Below are 19,404 nucleotides of genomic sequence, written 5' to 3' on the forward strand. Positions count from 1 at the left end.
TGGGATTACATCTGAAGATACTAATTCCATATGGTTCTGATTTAAATATTCCTTTATAAAAGCAGCATAATCTGCATAAAGCTTCGGATTTTGCTGTAACCTGCGTTCTAACGATAAGAAATTGCGATGAGCTAATTCTCTACTTCCATAAAAAATAGGCTCATCACCTCGGAAGGGCAAGGAAACCACAAATCGGCCATCCCGATTGCGATACCTAGTTTTACGGAAAATATTTTCGCATTTCTCGTCCTCGGGAAATAAAACTTTGACATGTGGTACTTCTTCAACTTCCCAAAACTTCTGCATAGTATCATTAACTGATGTCTGATAACCATAGACTTATAACCAAGGATAGACCAAACTACTCATTCATAAATCGCAATAAGTAGCGATCAGTCATGGAAATTTAGGAAAAGCGATAAACTATCGTTTGGCAACGTCGCACCGTCCGCTGCAGCGACTGCTGCTCTGATGTCGCCGTGAAACACGCATGCCTCAATGTATCGATTTTTCATTTCGGTCATTTCGTTTCAACAGCCATAGGCGTAGTTAATTTTTTGTAATACTATTTTTTCTTTTCAATATATTATTTATTTTAATTGACTTTACATTTAATAAATCCTTAATTCTTATAAAATATCTTTATCAACTGATAAAATATTGTAAATATGATATACAACCGGATGTCATTTGGATTACTGAGACAATTTGAAAATTTGTCAACAAACTTATACCTATTACGTGTGGCAGATAAACGAAAAAGTGGTAAAATGAAAGTACACACCCGTTTTATATCATAATAACAATAATAATAAATTATTATTGCCATACGAAACGTACGGGCTGTTTTTGGAGCGGAAATTTTAAAAATTGCAAAAAAAGTAGGTCGGCAGCAGGTTGAAATTTAAAGAGCTTGTTTATTTTCATGTTAAGATAGCATAAACAAATTGTGTCTCTACCGCTCAGTGTTTTAGAAATTGAAGCTTGAATTTACGCGAAAATTTTCATTTATTTTTTTTAAATCGGTATAAAATATTATTTAAAATTGTTAAAAACCGACAGCTTTGGCCGGTAACATTGTTATGAATTTATTAATCAATTAATTAATTACATATTTAAAAAAAAAATATTGTCTTTAAGACTCGAGGTATTAAGGTTCTCCATGGGATCAATACTTTTGTAATAATTGTTTTTTCCACTATGAGCATTTTATAAGAGATTCTTTTTTCTTATAAAATGTTATGGGGTATGCAGTAAAAACGAAAACCAAAGATTTTCTAAAATAATATATAAATTTATTCACATAAATAAATTCACAGTATTACTGTCATCACAGTATTAATCTGATACAATTAATTACTAAGTCTGCTTTAGCAGCAGATTCAAGCCCATTTAGAAAAAAAATACCCAACAGGCACTTTTCAAGAATCATTGATGGGTACCACCATAAACACCAGTGCCTCCTTAGCTTCAGGAAGGCTATCTCCGTCAACTGCCTTGGGCTGTAATGTGGAATGATCAGCTGAAACACTAGTACAGGCCTCTGATTCAGCTTCAGAGGCAGTAGCTGTCCTAGAAGATGTAGGTGATGATCTCTGTATCATTTCTGAAGGGCCAGGTATGCAGGATAATTCATGATTAATATCTGGTGAACATTTCGCAGTAACATTACGAGCGACCGGCTCATTTTCTGTAAGCTTGGATCCACAAGGTGACAAACTGATGTTAAAACTTTGAGATGATAAGCTGAAAAAGTTTTACTTATAAATCTACAGCAATTATAGGTACTAATATACAAACGTGACATAAAAATTATATTGTACATATTATTGATAAAAATATGTACTATTAAGGTTTTTTCTTCCATTAAAGTAGGCTATACAGGGTGTCTTAAATGCCATGTGCCACTATTGCTATCTCGGAAACTATAAAAGATATATGAGGGCGGTTAAATTAGAAAAAGGTTGCCAATTTTGATGCTCACTCCAAATCTTTTACATTGTTGCAAAATTCATATTAGTTTCTAAATGATAGCAAACACTGTAAAAGGATTTGGAATGAGCATCAAAATTGGGAACTTTTTTCTAATTTAACCGCCCTAATCGCCTATCTTTTAGAGTTTTTAAGATAGCAATGTGGAACATGGTATTTAAGACACCCTGTATATATTTTGTTTTTTTTTAGGATATAAAGATTAGAGGGGAAAGATAAAGACTAAGATATTTAATTAGTCATTATTATAGTTCAAATTTCAAGAACTGTTAATAGGATTTTTTTTAATAAAAATAGTAATGACTGAATTTCATTAAGAATTACTTAAGCAATTATTAAATAGACCCATATCGATTTTTATTATTGTAAAATGCAGGTTGTTTGAAGAAGAAAATTGTAAAAATCAAATCTATATACCTATACATACATATGTATATTTCAAAATGTCATGAGACTTGAAATTCCAATATTTTCTTGGTAAGTTTAGGTAAGTTATTTTAAAATTTTTAAAGAATATAGCAAATATTTTAAAATAAGCAGAAAATAATTAACAAAATTCTTACCTAGTCGAAGAACTATCATAAAGAGATCCTACTAACTTTGGAAGGGAACCTGGCTTAAGACATTTTTTGTCATCTCGACTCTGAAAAAAGTCGGATGACTTAAAATGTTCAGAGCAAATCAGTGCAGATTTTGGTAATTGGTTTATTCAGCAGGTTCAGATGGAAATCTAAAAAATTAAAATCTAGTATTTATAAAGTACTTTAGGGGGTAAGTAATAAAATAACATTATTACTAGTCTAGAATAAAATAGATATTTTTAACGAAAGATTTAGGTACCTAATATTTGTTTCATGCAAACAAAATAAAATAATAAGTGTTTTTATTTTTATGAGTTCATGCAGGAAAATAAAATACCTACTTACTCTTACTAAACATTGCACAGCATGATAAATTTTCTTTACTTGTTTGGGATAATTACAACAAAAAAACAAAACAAACAACTTATTTTCAAGAAAAAATATCAAAAAATAAATTTGAAAAAAGCAATCACTTAAAAAAAGTTTATTTTACTATGGGCAAATGCAAATCCGAGGCAAATCAAATTGATTTTAGTATAAAAAGTTAAAAGTTGACCAATCCTTATTTTATAAAATGAGATAATGTTATTTTGCCTAGCATGTACTGTGCATAAAAAAACAAAACATACCGTAAACTTTTTTATTTAATTTCTTAATTTATTTTATTATACCTACCTAAAAGTTATATTATTTTATTTCGTGAATGAACTCACAAAATACAATATATAATATTATAAAATACACTACTTTATTGTGATGAAATGAAAACGACATTATTTTATGGTATGGTTTACTATCATTTCGTGGCGTAGCGCCGCCACTGATACTCAAAATCATGCTTGACGTAAATATTCTTGCTTACCTATGAAAATATACATTTTCCGACGTAGTACTCGTTCTTTGGCACACGTGACACTTTTTAGTCATGGTATTAAGTCTTAATAGTCCAAAACAACACAAAAAACGTTAAAAACAATCAAATAATCACAAAAAAACGACTATAAAGCTCGAGATCTCTGTTAGCCAACAGCGCACACGAAAAATGAATGAAATAGTAAAAATGAATTTACATCGTAAACAGATGAGTTGCCACTTTCGTCACCAGGTCAGTTTGTTTCGGAAATTCCGTTGTTTTGGGTGCGGTCGTATAAAACTGGTATTTTATTGTAGTTCTAGGTATTTAGGTACCTGAGGAACAAATTTTGCATGACACGAATATTTTAATTTTGATATGGGAACTTGTTACAGTAAATAGTGTGATAATTTGTGGATTATTGGCAATTAAATAGAAAAATAATACATTTTCCGGCGAAACATCTTTTCAACTTGGCATCATGGCCTTAATATCTATATGCGTGTATGATTTCATTTAATGTAAACATGCTGGGTCTATCCTTGGTTATAAGTCTATGCTGATAACAGAGAAGCGATTGTGTAGCGATAGGTGAAGAGTTGGAAACCGTTTTACTCATCAATACAAAACCAAAAACAGTGTTAATTCCCACTGGCTCATTATAGTCACCGGTAAGTCTACCCTCCAGTAAAATATAGGGAAACAATGGAGCACCTATTAATACATCAATAGAGCTAGGAGTATCATAGAAAGGGTCAGCCAAGGACGCCCTGCGTAAATGAGGCCAGTTTGCGGTAGAAGTAGGATGACTAGGTAATCGCCCGCAAATTTTTGGAAGAACTGCAGCTTCCAAATCAAAATTCGGAGTGAATTTATTACAAGGTCGAATCTTGGTGAATACACTTCTTGCACAGTTTTGTACATGAGCTTCTCCAATACCTTGAACGGAGCAAGGCGTCTTATAGGAAGTAAGTCCAAGACGTTTAACACAATTTTGTGAGATAAAGTGAAGTTGCGAGCCAGAATTAAGCAATATTCTAATTTTCTGAAATGTTCCTGACCCATCTAACATATCTTAAGAGCCGTAGAAAGCAGCACATTACTAGAATTATAATTGTTAAGGCTACTCGCTACCAGATGCGAAGAATTGGTAGACCTGCAGTCCGCCTAAGAGCTAGATGGTTGATCATTGTGGATGGAGCTGGTTGATGAGAGTGCGGGTGGTGTAGTACTGCTGCTACTACCAGAAAAATAATTTCTCTCAAAATGAAGTAAGGTATGATGTTTTTGTCTATATTTATGACAAACATGCGGCGATGTACATTCTTTGACAGAATGACTACTACTTCGGCAATTTAAACACATTTTCAGCGATTTTACAAGTTGGTATCTATCATTAGGAGTTTTTGTTAAAAAGATAGGACAACGATAAACAGAATGTGCTGTTTTACAAATAGCACAACTGCTAGATTTAGATTGCTCAGTGCCTAGAAGAGCAACCTTGGAATTTGAGAAGCGATCCTCTCTCTTAAGTGATTTTTTATCTTTTTCATGAAGAGCTGAGCAAACATTGTCGAGAGCGGCACAACGCTTATGTAGATAGGTTGTAAGCTGTTGAAATGATGGAGTAGTATGTGAATCATATTGCAATTCGAATTCAGTAGCAATAGAAACATGTAAGCGTTTAAGCAACATCTGAACCAAAATGAAATCCCATGAAGCTACAGGAAAGTTAAGATTTCCTAATGCAGCAAGATTATCAGAAAATGTATCCAAAAGTTGTCTTAACTCGGCAGGATTCTCAGTTGTGAGTTTGGGGGTATTTTCGATAGCTGCCCAGTGTGTGGCCGCAACTAAACGAGGGTTTTCATATCGCTTAACTAGCATTTCATAAGCGGTTGTGTAATTGACATCTGTCATCGGTAACTTCTGAATCAAGGTCAGAGGCTGACCACGTAAGAAACTCAAAAGATAATTAAATTTTTCTATGTTACGCAAAGTACTGTTATTATGAATCAAAGCATCAAAAATATCTTTAAAAGTGGCAAACTGTGTAATATTTCCAGAAAAGGATGGAATCTCTAATTTTGGCAGTGTTACATGGGTCTGATTACTAGACGATGAAGACGAAATATTTGTAGTCAATGATTCTCCAAACAGGTCAAAATAAATCGATTTAATATACCAAAAATCTTTTTCAAATGAGCTTCGTACCGCGTCTTGTTCGGTGAATTGATCCTCATCATCTAGAATGCAACTAATGACAACGTTATGCTGCTTGAAAAACTCAGTTCTACTTGATTCCAAAATATCATAACTCAATTTAAAAATTATGTGTTGGGAAGTGTCTTCTTTAGCACTTCTCGATACATTAAGAATATTCGATAGACGATTAAATTCAGTTTGTCTAAGAACTTTGGCTCTTTTCAGTTCATCGGACATCCTACTATATCCGAAAAAAAAAACGAAGAAAACAGAAGAAATTAAATGAATTCAGAAGAAAATTTTAAGGCAAGAAACGGAGTCTCAAAACCGACTATAAGAAAACGAGAATGATGTTGCGTATACAATACAAGCAACAATTAAAAAACTCCAATGAATGTACTTGTGACACCCTGTTAAAACCAATATAAAAATGAAACCTGTTGGAAAAAAATATGTGCACTGTTTACCTTTAGATATAATCCTGCAAAAGAATTCAACTTGAAAAACGACCTGTGTTGATTTAAACGATAATTCATAAATTATTGTTAAGAAAATCAGATGAAATGTTTGCGATCGATATTTAAACTATCTGCAAACTAACAAGATGAAATGAATAATACAATGTATTTTTGAAATTGAAAAAGAAAAGAAAATTGATCAACTAATTAATTGTACTTTTTAAGCCTATATGATTGAATTAACTATAAACGGTTTATTCTATAAAATTATAAGTTAATTTTCAAAAGGCCAAAGTGTGAATAGCAAAAAATGCGATTCGAAGTGACCAAAAATAATGTTGATTAATTAAGCGCTGAGTTCAAATAAAAAAATAAAATTAAAAAGTTAGTTAACTCACGATGAAAAAAAAAAGGAAAAAAAAAGTTAATTTAGTGGACTGTAAACACTTAATGAGATTAACTAAAAACTTAGAAAACGCTGTTGTGAGACCTTACCTTCTATTATCGGTGGCCGAGATTTGCGAATTATATACACTTTCACGCTAGCGATTTTTCGGTGTTGAGTCGCGACTCTAAACTGTTTGACGATTAGAGCTCGAATGAATCGCGCACTGTTTAAGGCCTCAAAACGAGGAGTTGAAATTCAAGAAAAAGAATTAATTATTTAAACAAATGAAATACTTCCTTAACAAGGTGAGTCAACCAAAGGCATTAAATTTAACTAAAAAAAAATACCGAGTGATAAAAGAACATGAATTAATATGAACTAAATAAACTAAATGAAAACTTAACAGGACTCCTCTGTAGTTTTGCAGGACCATTCGTTAGCCATCTCCGATGCGATAACCAGAAAACGAGACAAAGGAAATCTTTCGCGTAATGTATTGCTATCTTTTATGGTTCTATTAAACGATTCCAGTGCGTTGTTTGTGGCTGGTGATCCTGGGGCAGCACCTAGGTACCAATTGCGATTTTGAGTTAACCACTCTTCTTTGGAGTATTTAATAAAATTAGTTTGGGTTTTCCATTTCTTCATAAAAAGCTGTGATGTGCTAGTAAAATGTTCAGAAGAAGTAACGGACTGTAAAGCATCAATGTCTTGTAATATATTCTTTCGGGCGTTTTTGTCTGAGCAAGTTTGTTCAACCCTGGTTTGCATTTTTTTTTGCATGTGTCCAACACATTCTCACAATGGGTTCAGGACCAAAGACTTCTGTAAAAGCATTTTGGATGCTCTTTGCGACATCACAAACTAATGACGACGGTTGTAGAGAATCTCCGTATACAAACAAAACCTGATCTTTTAAACTATTAAATAACATGGTAAAATCTTCCTGACGCTCGCTTGTCAAAACTCCTAGACATATCGGATGACATTTTCTATGTTTATCTGTAGTTCCTACAACTAATACCGGAAACCCTTGCCAAATCAACTTGTATGTCGCATCAGCATGGATAATATTTGCATGACGTTCTGCTAACCCCAGTAAATGTTTTGTAGACAATGCAAAGCGAAAGGACATTGGTTCATCCTCGAATATATAATAAGAAAGTACAAACACTTGGTGTATGTCCTCGGGAACTGCTGTATGATTTAATATCCATCGCTCCAGTTCTCCTAGACTTATAGTTGAGGAACCGTATTTAACACGTCTACGACTTGATAGATAATTGTTCAATTGTTTCATTGATGGTAATTTTACTCCCTCCATCTTACTAAGACTTTTTAAAATAGCTTTAGGCTTCAAATGTAAATCAAGTAGTTTGTTTATTTCTGTCTTAAGTTCCTGACTTATTCCGTAATCAGAACGAATTCCAATCGACTCGTGGTTATGGGCAGCCTCTACATGATAGAGCAAAACAGCATTTGATGTAGCTTCAAACAGTAAATAAATTTGTGCCGCACACTGAGAGCCACGACGTTTTACTTTGTTACAGCGATTGTTTTGTCATCACAGGCTTGTAGTAATTATAATTATTAACTTTAATTTTCTCTTAATCAATACTTAGTGATACTTTAACTTTAATTTAATTCTTTACTTGTATTTAATATTTATGCATTCAAAAATACGCGTTTTGCTAATAACTTATTTAACTTTACATAATTGATAAAATTTGCAATGATATGCCGTCAATCTCATTTTCAAAAGAACATTTTACTATTCTATCGGAACTAAACTTAGCTAATCCATATTTCTTTAAAAAATCATCTATAGATCTTTTGCTTGGAAACGATATGTTCCTGTACATTTTGCAAGATGGAAAAATAGAAAATGGGCCTAATCAACCAGTCTTATTAAATACCTGCTTTGGTTGGACTGTAACTGGTAAAACATCTTATACATCTTGTTTGGGACTTAAAATATTAACGCTAGACTAAGAATTATACTTGGGAATATTCTTAGGAATATTCTTGGGTTATTACACTAACTGAACTATTAATAAACTGAAGTTTACACTAGCCAAAATGATAACGGTTGGAGATACCTACCAACCGAAATGTCGTGTTACATTAAATAAATAAGACAATGCAAGTCCGACAAGATATTTTCACTGTACCATTGTCTACCACCTTCAAAAACAGATTGACCAATGGTCTCTTAAAATTACCCTTAGTAGTTTTCACTACAGCAACCCGCGGTACATTATCGCGCCCAGGTAACAACTCCACGATCCGCCCTAGGAGCCACTGTAATGGATGTAGATTCTCTTTTTTTTATCACCACCATGGTGCCTATTTCAACCTCGCCGATAGGATCTAACCATTTGGCTCTTTGTTGCAGAGTGTGCAGGTATTCTCTGTGCCAACGATCCCAAAAATCGCGATGCAATGGCCCTGATTTTAACATCTTGTCGGACTTGCATTGTCTTATTTATTTAATGTAACACGACGTTTCGGTTGGTAGGTATCTCCAACCGTTATCATTTTGGCTAGTGTAAACTTCAGTTTATTAATAGTTCAGTTAGTGTAAACTGAAGTTTACACTAGCCAAAATGATAACGGTTGGAGATACTTACCAACCGAAACGTCGTGTTACATTAAATAAATAAGACAATGCAAGTCCGACAAGATGTTTTTACCATTGGTCAAATTGTGCCCTTTACCTTTACAATAATTTTTTTTTTGCTCGAATGAAAACCCAGTGTTTTCATGGGCGTGGGGATGTTTCGTCATCACATGCTTGTAGTAATTATAATTATTAACTTTAATTTTCTCTTAATCAATACTTAGTGATACTTTAACTTTAATTTAATCCTTTACTTGCATTTAATATTTATGCATTCAAAAATACGCGTTTTGCTAATAACTTATTTAACTTTACATAATTTGCCTTACATCTTTTCCTTTTCCCACCTTTTGTATATTCCTGAACTATACATATCTTTCCTTATATTGAATACGAATGCGAAAAGAGTGGGAGAAAAAGAGAAGGTTGTGCTAAGCTGTGAATTGAGTAGCAGCAATTCTGGCTTTGACCGAAAACCGATTTGATCGATAAGTGTCGACACTGTTTTACGCGCGTATTTTTCGGTACGTGACCTACTACACCCATCCCCAAAATATCCAGGGTAAGTTACTTTATTTACTAAGCTACTCTCTCTTTACGTTTACGAATCAGCAGGTGAGAGGTTTAGATTACCGGTTAAATTCGAATATTGAGTCAGTGAAACCTATCACTTAAGGGTTTTACTTAATTCCCTCGGGATATATATGTTAAATGCCATTATAATTCTGCTATGTCAGGATTATCAAATGACCGAGTGGTGTGCAAATACAATTGCGCGCACACGAGGCGCGCAACCTACTACGAGGAAGCTACGACGGAAGTCAGTCTTCGAATCGGGTCGGATAAGTTTAAGTCGTTCTTTTTGAGTTGTTATTATTAAAAGTAATAAAACGGGTGTTTTTATAAACTTTTTGGCTTTGATTTAACATCAGAAGTGGGATTAGATCCTTGTGCAGTTAGTGCGGAGTTTTAGTGAGAGTTAAGACTAAATTTACAAAACAATTCGCGGTAAAGTGTAACCAACATGTCGGAAGAAAATTCCCAAGCCATCAATCTTCCGCAAGAGAATGAGGAAGGTTCAGACCAAGATGTTGCATCACAAAGCAGTATTGGACCAACTGATAAGCTTCCTGAAGTGCAGTGGCAACAAACATTATTAAATTTAATTGCCGCCCAACAACAACAAATTGCCGAGTTAGCGAAACAAACGAAACTGGCAATGATGTCATCGGCACCATCATCGTCAACGCCCAACTTCGTAGCAGATGGATTGAATGCTCAGGCGTCTGCCGTAGTACCCGGCTACACGACATTTAAATTGACCAGCTACGATCCGGATAATAGCGCCTATGGCGTTCATGAGTGGTTAGAGGATGCTACGAAGCTAAAGGACGAGCTGAATGTGAGCGATAATCTAATGATCGCAAAAGCCAGCGAAGCATTAAAAAATCGTGGTAATCGATACTGTTGCGACTGGAGACCCATTTGCCGAACATGGGAAAATTTTTGCGCTGATCTCATCACTGCTTTCCCAGACAAAGAGTCACCTGGCGTTCGGGCATTTAAAGCTGCTACACTAAGAAGCCGTGATTGTGATTCATTGTGTGATTACGGAAACAAGAAAATTCGAAGTATAAACAGATTTTATGAACAGTTGCCGTGGAACACAATTTTGAGTATGGTTGAATATGGGTTGGACCACGCAGAAGCACGTGCTGCGCTGCATATTCAGCTACCGCAATCTGACCGAGAAGTCATGACAATCTTTAGTGACTTCGACGCACGCCGGACTACCAAACGGTCCTTTGAAGCTGAAAATTTGCCCAGAAAAAAATTCCGTATAGAGGAAAAGCCTGAAAAGTTTAACAGGGCACTTAAAGGATCCTGTTTTAAATGTGGACGTCAGGGACACCATCAAGATGCTTGCAATAATAAAGAAGAATCGTGAATGCAAATTCAGCATGATATGGCTGGTTCATCTAAAATCCCAACGTGCAGTCATTGCAAGAAAATTGGCCATAGCGAAATAAATTGCTGGTATAAAAATGGAAAACCTAAGAAAACCTTTTTGCTTAAAAAATGACGCCATCTGAATACAACAGCAATGGCGACATTATTATGCAAAAACAGTGTGTCTTCTTTTTCTTATCTTATTGATAGTGGTGCCGACGAATCGATAATAAAACATTCAGTGGTAAAAACAATAAACGCGATAATTAAAAAAGACGGTACAGTTCGAGGGTTTTCGGGGTTTGGGGCCCAAACTGTTTATGCTGACGGTGTTTGTAACCTAATAACCGTTTTACCGAATTTGACTTTAGAGATTACGTATGCAATCGTGCCGGATAGTGTTATTCCAGACGGCATTGACCTTATTATTGGATGGGACGTTATGAGTCGACCGTGTTTACAAATTGAGAAAAGTGCTTACGGGCTTGAATTATCACATTGTATTTTACCTAGGGAGTCTAAAATAATGTGTATAAGAAATGTAAACAGTATTCGAATTAATCAGCCTGATTTGGAAGAAAAATTAAAGCTGCAGATCGAGAGTCTTTTACTGTTTTACGGCAATAAAACACCTGATCATATTACTACAGGTGAAATGACAATTAATTTAAAGGACAATAGTTTAGTTGCATACCGTCCAAGAAGATTAGCTTACCAAGAACGATTGCAAGTTAAAAAAATAATTGATGAACTTTTAAGTGCCAATATAATTCGAGAAAGCCGATCAGAATATGCAAGCCCTATAGTTCTAGTGTCAAAAAAGAATGGTGAAGTTAGAATGTGCGTGGATTTACGTGACATCAATAAAAAGGTAGTTAAAGAAAGGTATCCGCTGCCCCATGTTCAAGACCAAATAAATTCTCTTTGCGATGCAAATTTTTTTTACTACACTGGATATGAAAGCTGGCTTTTATCAAATGCAAATTGAAGAAAAATCACGGCACATTATGGCTTTCATTACACCAGATGGACACTACGAATTTAATCGAATGCCTTTTGGGTATGTTAACGCACCGGCAATATACCAACGCGCCATCGACAAGGCCCTGGGTAATTTAAAGGGAACTAAGGCCTTTGTGTATATTGATGACGTACTGGTTCCATCAACTAGTATTGAGGAAGGATTACAAAATCTGGAGGAGGTACTTAATGCTTTGTCGAGTTGTGGGTTTGCCTTAAACTATGAAAAGTGTAAATTTTTTGCCAAAGAAACTGAATATCTCGGTGTTATTTTAAGTGCAGGATCAGTGCGTCCTAGTTCACGTAAAATAAATGCCTTAACTGAAGCGCCTATTCCAACAGACGTTAAAAGTGTACGACAATTTCTAGGACTTGCTAGTTACTTTCGCCGATTTATTAAAGGATTTGCAGAGCTAGCTGCTCCTTTAACGGCTTTGTTAAAGAAAAATAGTGTGTTTATATGGTCCCCTGAGTGTGAAAATGCAAGACAATTCATAATAAACAAACTGACCAGTTCGCCTATTTTACGAATTTATAATCCTAGTTTAAATTGCGAGTTGCATACCGATGCTAGTGCCGTGGGACTTGGAGCTGCTCTTTTGCAGAGCGAAAATGGAGTTGTTCGCCCTGTAGCTTACTTTAGTCGCCGTACGACTGATTACGAGGCCCGGTATCATTCGTATGACCTAGAAACGCTCGCGATTGTTGAAGCTGTTGAACACTTTAGAGTGTATTTGTATGGTGTACATTTTACAATATACACTGACTGTAATGCAGTTCGTGCTACCGCTTTAAAGAAAGACTTACATCCTCGTGTTGCACGTTGGTGGGTCAAACTTTAAGACTACGATTTTTCACTAGAATATCGCCCTGGAAAGAAAATGGGACACGTGGATTATTTAAGTCGGAATCCCATAGACGACGAAACTACCCTAAAAGTGTGTGCATTAAAGACCCTTAAGGCCAGTAAAATATCAGAGGTAAGCACTTTACGACAATTTCAGTTAAATGATGCTTTCTGTTCCCAAATATATGATGACCCGAATATTAATACTTATTATACTGTCATAAATAATCTTGTTGTAACTAACACAAAGGCTTCAAAGTGTTATGTACCCGTTGCTGCAAGACTTCTAACAATGCGTCTATACCACGACGAATCGTCACATATAGGGTGGAATAAATGCATTTCTAAGATGCGAGAAGATTTATTTTGGCCCAAAATGGGCCAATGTTTGAAGAAATACATCAAAAATTGTAGGGCTTGTGTGCTAGGGAAATCTCATACTGGTCGTAGGGCAGGACTGTGGCAACATGGCAATAAACCTGATGATATTTTACACACATGGCACATTGATCATGCCGGTCCATTGATTAAATCAAATGGGTGTACGCAAATTTTAGTAGTAATTGATGCATTTTCAAAGCTGTGCCGTTTAATGCCGATTCCAAAGAAAAACTCAGAAAATTCCATCTGTGCATTAATGTCTATTTTCAATGAACTTGGTACGCCAAAACGAATAATCGCTGACAGAGCAGCTGCATTCACTTCGATCACGTTTCGAAATTTCCTGAGTGAGCAAAATGTTGAATTACATCACATTGCTACAGGTGTTCCTCGTGGCAATGGTCAAGTCGAGCGTGTCATGAGGACAATATTTAATCTAATGAGAGCGACCCTTACAGCCGAAAAAGAAAAAACATGGACCACCGTAATTTCTGCTATAGAAGATAACTTAAATTCCACTGTTCATTCAATCACCGGTCATTCGCCTAAAGTGCTACACTTCGGAATAAATCCGAGACTATTGGCTACGCAGCAGTTTTTATCAGACGCACCGTCGACTGAGAATTTTGTTGGTCCCGACAAGGCCGTGGCCGAAGCTCAAGTACGTCTGGAAAATAGCGCCAAACAGCGAGCGCAGCACTTTAACGCCTTGCGTTATAAGCCGAAATTGTTTGCAATTGGGGATCTTGTGGCTGTGGAAGATTCTCAGCTGGCAGGCGGAGGAAAGCTGAAACCGAAATATAGAGGGCCATATACTGTTCGTACTATACTACCTAATGACAGATATGTGCTGCATAAGCAAGGACGGCGAACGACTGTTGCCGCTCATGAACAACTACGATCATGGCCTTCAACAACGTAAATAAAGTGAGTAAACTTGATTTTATTGTAACTTTACATAAACAAATGTTTTGATAAAGTATTTGAGTAGTCATACTATTCAAATGTGGTGCGCACATTTAGCAATGAATAGTGGTACCTGTGATTTTTAATTAAAGTACTTTGGAATGTCTAAAATACTTTAATAAATTAATAATGGCGATCCCATTAATTGTAAAAATAATTTTATAAATGCCTGGCATTCCCAATATATAGTAGTAAAGTATGTTAGAATATCTACAATACTTTAATAAACTAATAATGGCAATCCCATTATGAAAAAAAAAAAAAAAAAAAAAAAAACGATGTATTATTAATGGCAATCCCATTAATAGATAATAATAATAAAAAAAAAAAAAAAAAAAAAAAAAAATGTGTGTGATTTTTATAAATAATGAGAGTATGCAAATACTTCTTTTAACTGATAATAGCAATCCTATCTAAAAAAAAAAGAGGATTAATAGTGGCAACCCCATTAATAGAAAAAAAAAAATGGCAATCCCATTATGGAAAGTAACAAATAATTAGCAAAAAAAAAAAAAAGTAAAGTATAATGGCAAACCCATTATAAAAAAAAAAAAAAAAAAAAAAAAAAGTAATAATAATGGCAATCCCATTATTAAAATTAGGTATGAAAATTGAAATTTTTGCACATAAAATTATTTAAAAAAAATAGAGAATTACAAAGGTTCTGTTTGTGGTTTTCTAATTTCAGAAAACGATGCGAGGACGCCTCGAGATCAGAATGGCCGTGTTAAATGCCATTATAATTCTGCTATGTCAGGATTATCAAATGACCGAGTGGTGTGCAAATACAATTGCGCGCACACGAGGCGCGCAACCTACTACGAGGAAGCTACGACGGAAGGCAGTCTTCGAATCGGGTCGGATAAGTTTAAGTCGTTCTTTTTGAGTTGTTGTTATTAAAAGTAATAAAACGGGTGTTTTTATAAACTTTTTGGCTTTGATTTAACATATATATTTCGAAGGAGTTAGCCCATTTTAGCGATAAAACCTTTTCTTTCCTTCTTCAGTCATATGTGTTATTAAAATAGACCAAGTATTTTTTGCACGAACAATTTCCTCCGCTTCTTTAACACATGCAAATTTTCTTATAAAGAGCCACTGCTTACTCTCGCCACGCTTTTTTTTTGTTTCTAATTCTTCAATCTCCGAATCACTGTCCAAACGATATGAAGGAATTTCTATTTCATTCTCCATTTGAATATTGTCATCAGAACTATTTCCGGGTAAAACAGTATCGAGTTCCATAATTATTTAATGTTTAAAACGAATAAAACGGTGCATAAAACAACTTTTTACACTACTAAAATATTATATACACCATAACCAATAAACGTATATGGGAATCCTAAACGCAGTTAACTGTCGCTCCAGTATAAACGCCCGTTGCCGGATTTTTTTGTAATTCATTAACCAAAGCTGTTGCCGAATACAAAATAAAAAAATAAAAAGTTTTAAGAAAAAAAAATGGATGATAATCTTTTAGTTCAAATAAATTTGAAAATTGGATGCTCATTTAGAGTTTTTGTAAGCTTTGTGTATTTTTTGGTTTGCTTGGCCTGCTTTTGTTGGCAGATTAAAAATATAATGATGCCTTAAGTTTGTTCACCGATAAATTTATTTGATATACAGAAATATAAAAGTTACCATGTTAGTTAAAATAGTTACCGCATTTTGTTGTACATCCATAATATTTGATGCTCAATTTCCCATTATTAATAAGCATATTTCTACATTATTTGACATACTTCTGCATATGAACTGGCATGAACCCTGACTAAGCTATTGACTAAAATATGTAATTATAGTGTAAGACGTGAGTTTATTTTACTTATTATATTTTATCTGGTTTTTGTCGATCATCAAAAATTAATAAAAAAGGCAACGATAACCGATCGGAATGTTAAGGGCTGACCTAAGGACGATCTGTGAGAATCTTTAAGTTTTATGGTTTTAAGAGGTTTTCGGAGATAACAAAATAAACAGAAATAGCACTTACTAGCACTTATGCGGGTAAAAATGTCACTTTGGAGAAAGTTATAATGTGTGGGAATATTGGTATTTACAAGTTCTCAAAAACATAGGCGATGACAGATGTTTACCAGAATTCCTTTAAGGGATATTTCTAATATGATCCTTTTTAGAATTCAGTTCGATGGTAACTTTACTCGAAAACAGTCGTGGAGCAATGTCCACTTGTTCTCCCGTAACTTTTCTTTAGTGCTGTGGTTAGTGCCTTTATTGAACTATCAAACCTGTCAAACTATAAAGGTGAGAGTTTTCACTGAGCAATGTTTTACCTTATGTTTTTCTTATTATTTTAATCATTATCAGTATAAAGAAAGTAATATTTAAATGCGCATCCTTCCGTACTAAGTGTAGTGACCTGATACCTTGGTACGTAAAACAGCGCTAGCTAGTGTAAGTAGGTGTTTGGCACTAGTGCAGGCACTTTTGTAGACTGTGTAATTGGCCATTACAACAGTGGGTTGTTTTGTGGAGTGCTTGCTAGCACTATCCCATCAACTCGATTTCTAATGCTGGACATCAGGTTTTGTTCTGCCTGGATTGGAGAACAACTCTTTAACAAGGTCTACTGATGTCTATAATTTGAAGGATGTTAGTCTTATTGATAGTTTTATGGTATTGTGTACAGGTGCTATAAATCTGAAATGGCCTTGTGTAAACGTATTTTACTTTTATTTAACAATCACAATAACTAGGGTAAAATATTTGCTCACAGATACCTTTTACTTTTTAGGTATGTAGTATCATGTCATTCAATGATCTCGAATCCTGACGTAAGCAATACATCTATCATTCTGTCTTCTTGCACGTTCCAAATATACACCACAAGTTACTCTAAGTACATTTATCGTTTTGCTCTTGTTTAAAAGTTTACGGATTACAAGTTTATTGTTGTAATACATCCTGACAAGATGTTGTACATATATTAAAATCAAATAAAAATAATACCCCCTTTCAAGAATTTAGGCCCTGACAAATTTTCAGAAGTGGGATTACCAATTAAAATAAAATGCGTGTATATTTTTCGTGTATTTTTGTGTTTAACATGTTGTATGAGAAAGTTTGTTTCAATGAATTTAAACTCTTATAAACCCTATCCATGACGTCAAAATATTCCTTACCTCTTTTGCATTGACTGAACGATTGAAGTGAATATATACACCTATTTTATTTAGACAATCAATCCAGTAGCAAAACGTTAATATACAAAAAAAAAGGGATTCGAGATGACCTACTTAATACATAAAAAAAATATTCTGCATTTATTTATATTTTTTTTTGCACGCGGTATTACTTTGCGTTTATTTCTTTACTTAGTTGCATCGAAATAACACTCACTTCACAATGAGTCGTCAACTTCGCAAAAGACCACACCCTCTCGAATTTGTGTCTAACTCTAGTCTAGACGAACCGATACCCTCTCGAAGTCGCGATAATTTTTCGGAAACTTTTCTAACTAAGACTGAATCTATTGACCGCCTAACCAACGTTATGGCCTCGTTCATTGAGACCACCATGCATAAAGAAAGGTCAATAGCATCAGCTGTGAAGGGTGAGGTTGTACCAGCCTTCAACCCCAAAGATATAGCGCAAACGATTTTTGACTGGTGTAAAAAAATAGATGAGTTGCGTCAAATCTTTAAATGGTCAGAGCAGGCAACTATTAATTATGCCACCAGTTAATTAGATGGTTTAGCCAACGTGTGGTATAAAAGCTTGCCAACCGTGAGTCTTTCTTGGGAGGAGTGGAAAGCATTATTGCGGCATTAGCGATATTGTAGTTAAGACAGAAGCTACTGCAGGTAATCACCAGATAGTGGACGCGCTCTACAAATATTTGAGTGCTTTAAAAAACTTGACCTCCAGCGGACCTTCAAAAACTGGACAAATTTTACAGCCCAAGTAAGGTTACAAACCGAGTCATGTTGCAGGGAGCCTAAAACAGAATTGTCTAAGCAAAAGATGTTCCATGCAATAGATGGAAGGTCAAAGTGGTGTCAAATCATGTTTCTCGATGGGAAGCCAAGCCCAACAGAAATTATATTAATGAAAACATTTTGATCTTGATAAAGGTTTATTTCCTCCTTGCGTTGTCTTGGAAAACTGTGGATTCTATTCTATACGTTTTGTGTATTCCCCAAGGCTGCTTGTTTCTTTCTTAAAGTTACTTACTTGCGAGCGAGCCTCTTCATCATCTCTCCAAGCCAATTCGTAAAAAAAAAATGTTTTTTTGTTCTCCAAATCATTCGGCGTGTTTTTATTGCAACTGTTAACAATTGCTTCGAAATCATCGTATTTTAGAAAAGGCGAACTTGATTTTCTTTTGTTAGGGTATTTGTTGAAGATGCTTGCGTTTCGCGCTTTTCGACTCACGATCAACATTGAACTCCATATCTTTAAAATGGATCAAAGCTAATTTGATGCTTATTATAGTATGCTTCTTGTAGTAATTTCGCTGTTACATTCCATGATGTTTTTATAGTAAAATCTTTGTACTCCTGACAGTTTTGTTTCTTTATCTTGAATGCCCAATCTTGAAGAATGAACGTTTGCAAGTTCTCTAATCTGCATGTCCTTAGTTAAAATATACTTTCATTCATAAAAAAAATGACATGATTTGCCGCCAGACATACTGCTTAGTATTCCTAGTGTTTTTGGTACTCCTAGTGTTTTTTTTATATACACTATTTGACACTTTCTCGTCTATTGATTTTATAAATTCTGGTCCAAAGTGCGACATATTTCGTTCTTAAAAAAAAAAAAATCTTTAAAATAATGAGATTGTCTAACTAACATAATTTTCAACTAAAGAGCGTTGTTTGAGCGTTGTTAGGGGTTACTAAATACATGGCAAATAAGATATATTTTTTAAAACGTCAAGAATTTGTATTGTTTCTTTCAATCAACAATGAAAACTTGACGGATGCTCATCCATAGGGTTCTTTTCGATAGGTGGAGGGGTTGTTTTCGTTAGCTAAAGGGGTTAATGTCGCGATAATCAAGCAAAAACAACGTGTGTATGTAGCTAAATGGATGAGTGTAATTTGATTGGAACAAGAGGTTGTCAAGACGGTTGTTGACGAACTTTTGGATAATGACATTTCACAAGAATCCGAAT

The 19,404-nt window shown here is 34.7% G+C and overlaps 1 protein-coding gene and 1 long non-coding RNA gene across 3 annotated transcripts in view; one reads left to right on the forward strand and one right to left on the reverse strand.

Moving 5' to 3' along the window:
* Positions 1 to 19,404, forward strand: part of LOC126747382 (transient receptor potential cation channel subfamily A member 1) — a 592,560-nt gene that overhangs the window by 52,459 nt on the left and 520,697 nt on the right. The gene's annotated exons all lie outside the window — the stretch shown is intronic.
* On the reverse strand, positions 1,265 to 3,835 carry LOC126747404 (uncharacterized). Its single transcript, XR_007664180.1, has 3 exons — positions 3,436 to 3,835; positions 2,556 to 2,722; positions 1,265 to 1,746 (listed from the first exon to the last, which is right to left on the reverse strand). It is a non-coding gene; the product is annotated as an uncharacterized LOC126747404 (long non-coding RNA).

Source organism: Anthonomus grandis, chromosome 19 (assembly GCF_022605725.1).
Source record: "Anthonomus grandis grandis chromosome 19, icAntGran1.3, whole genome shotgun sequence".
In the NCBI taxonomy this organism is placed as follows: Eukaryota; Metazoa; Arthropoda; class Insecta; order Coleoptera; family Curculionidae; genus Anthonomus; species Anthonomus grandis.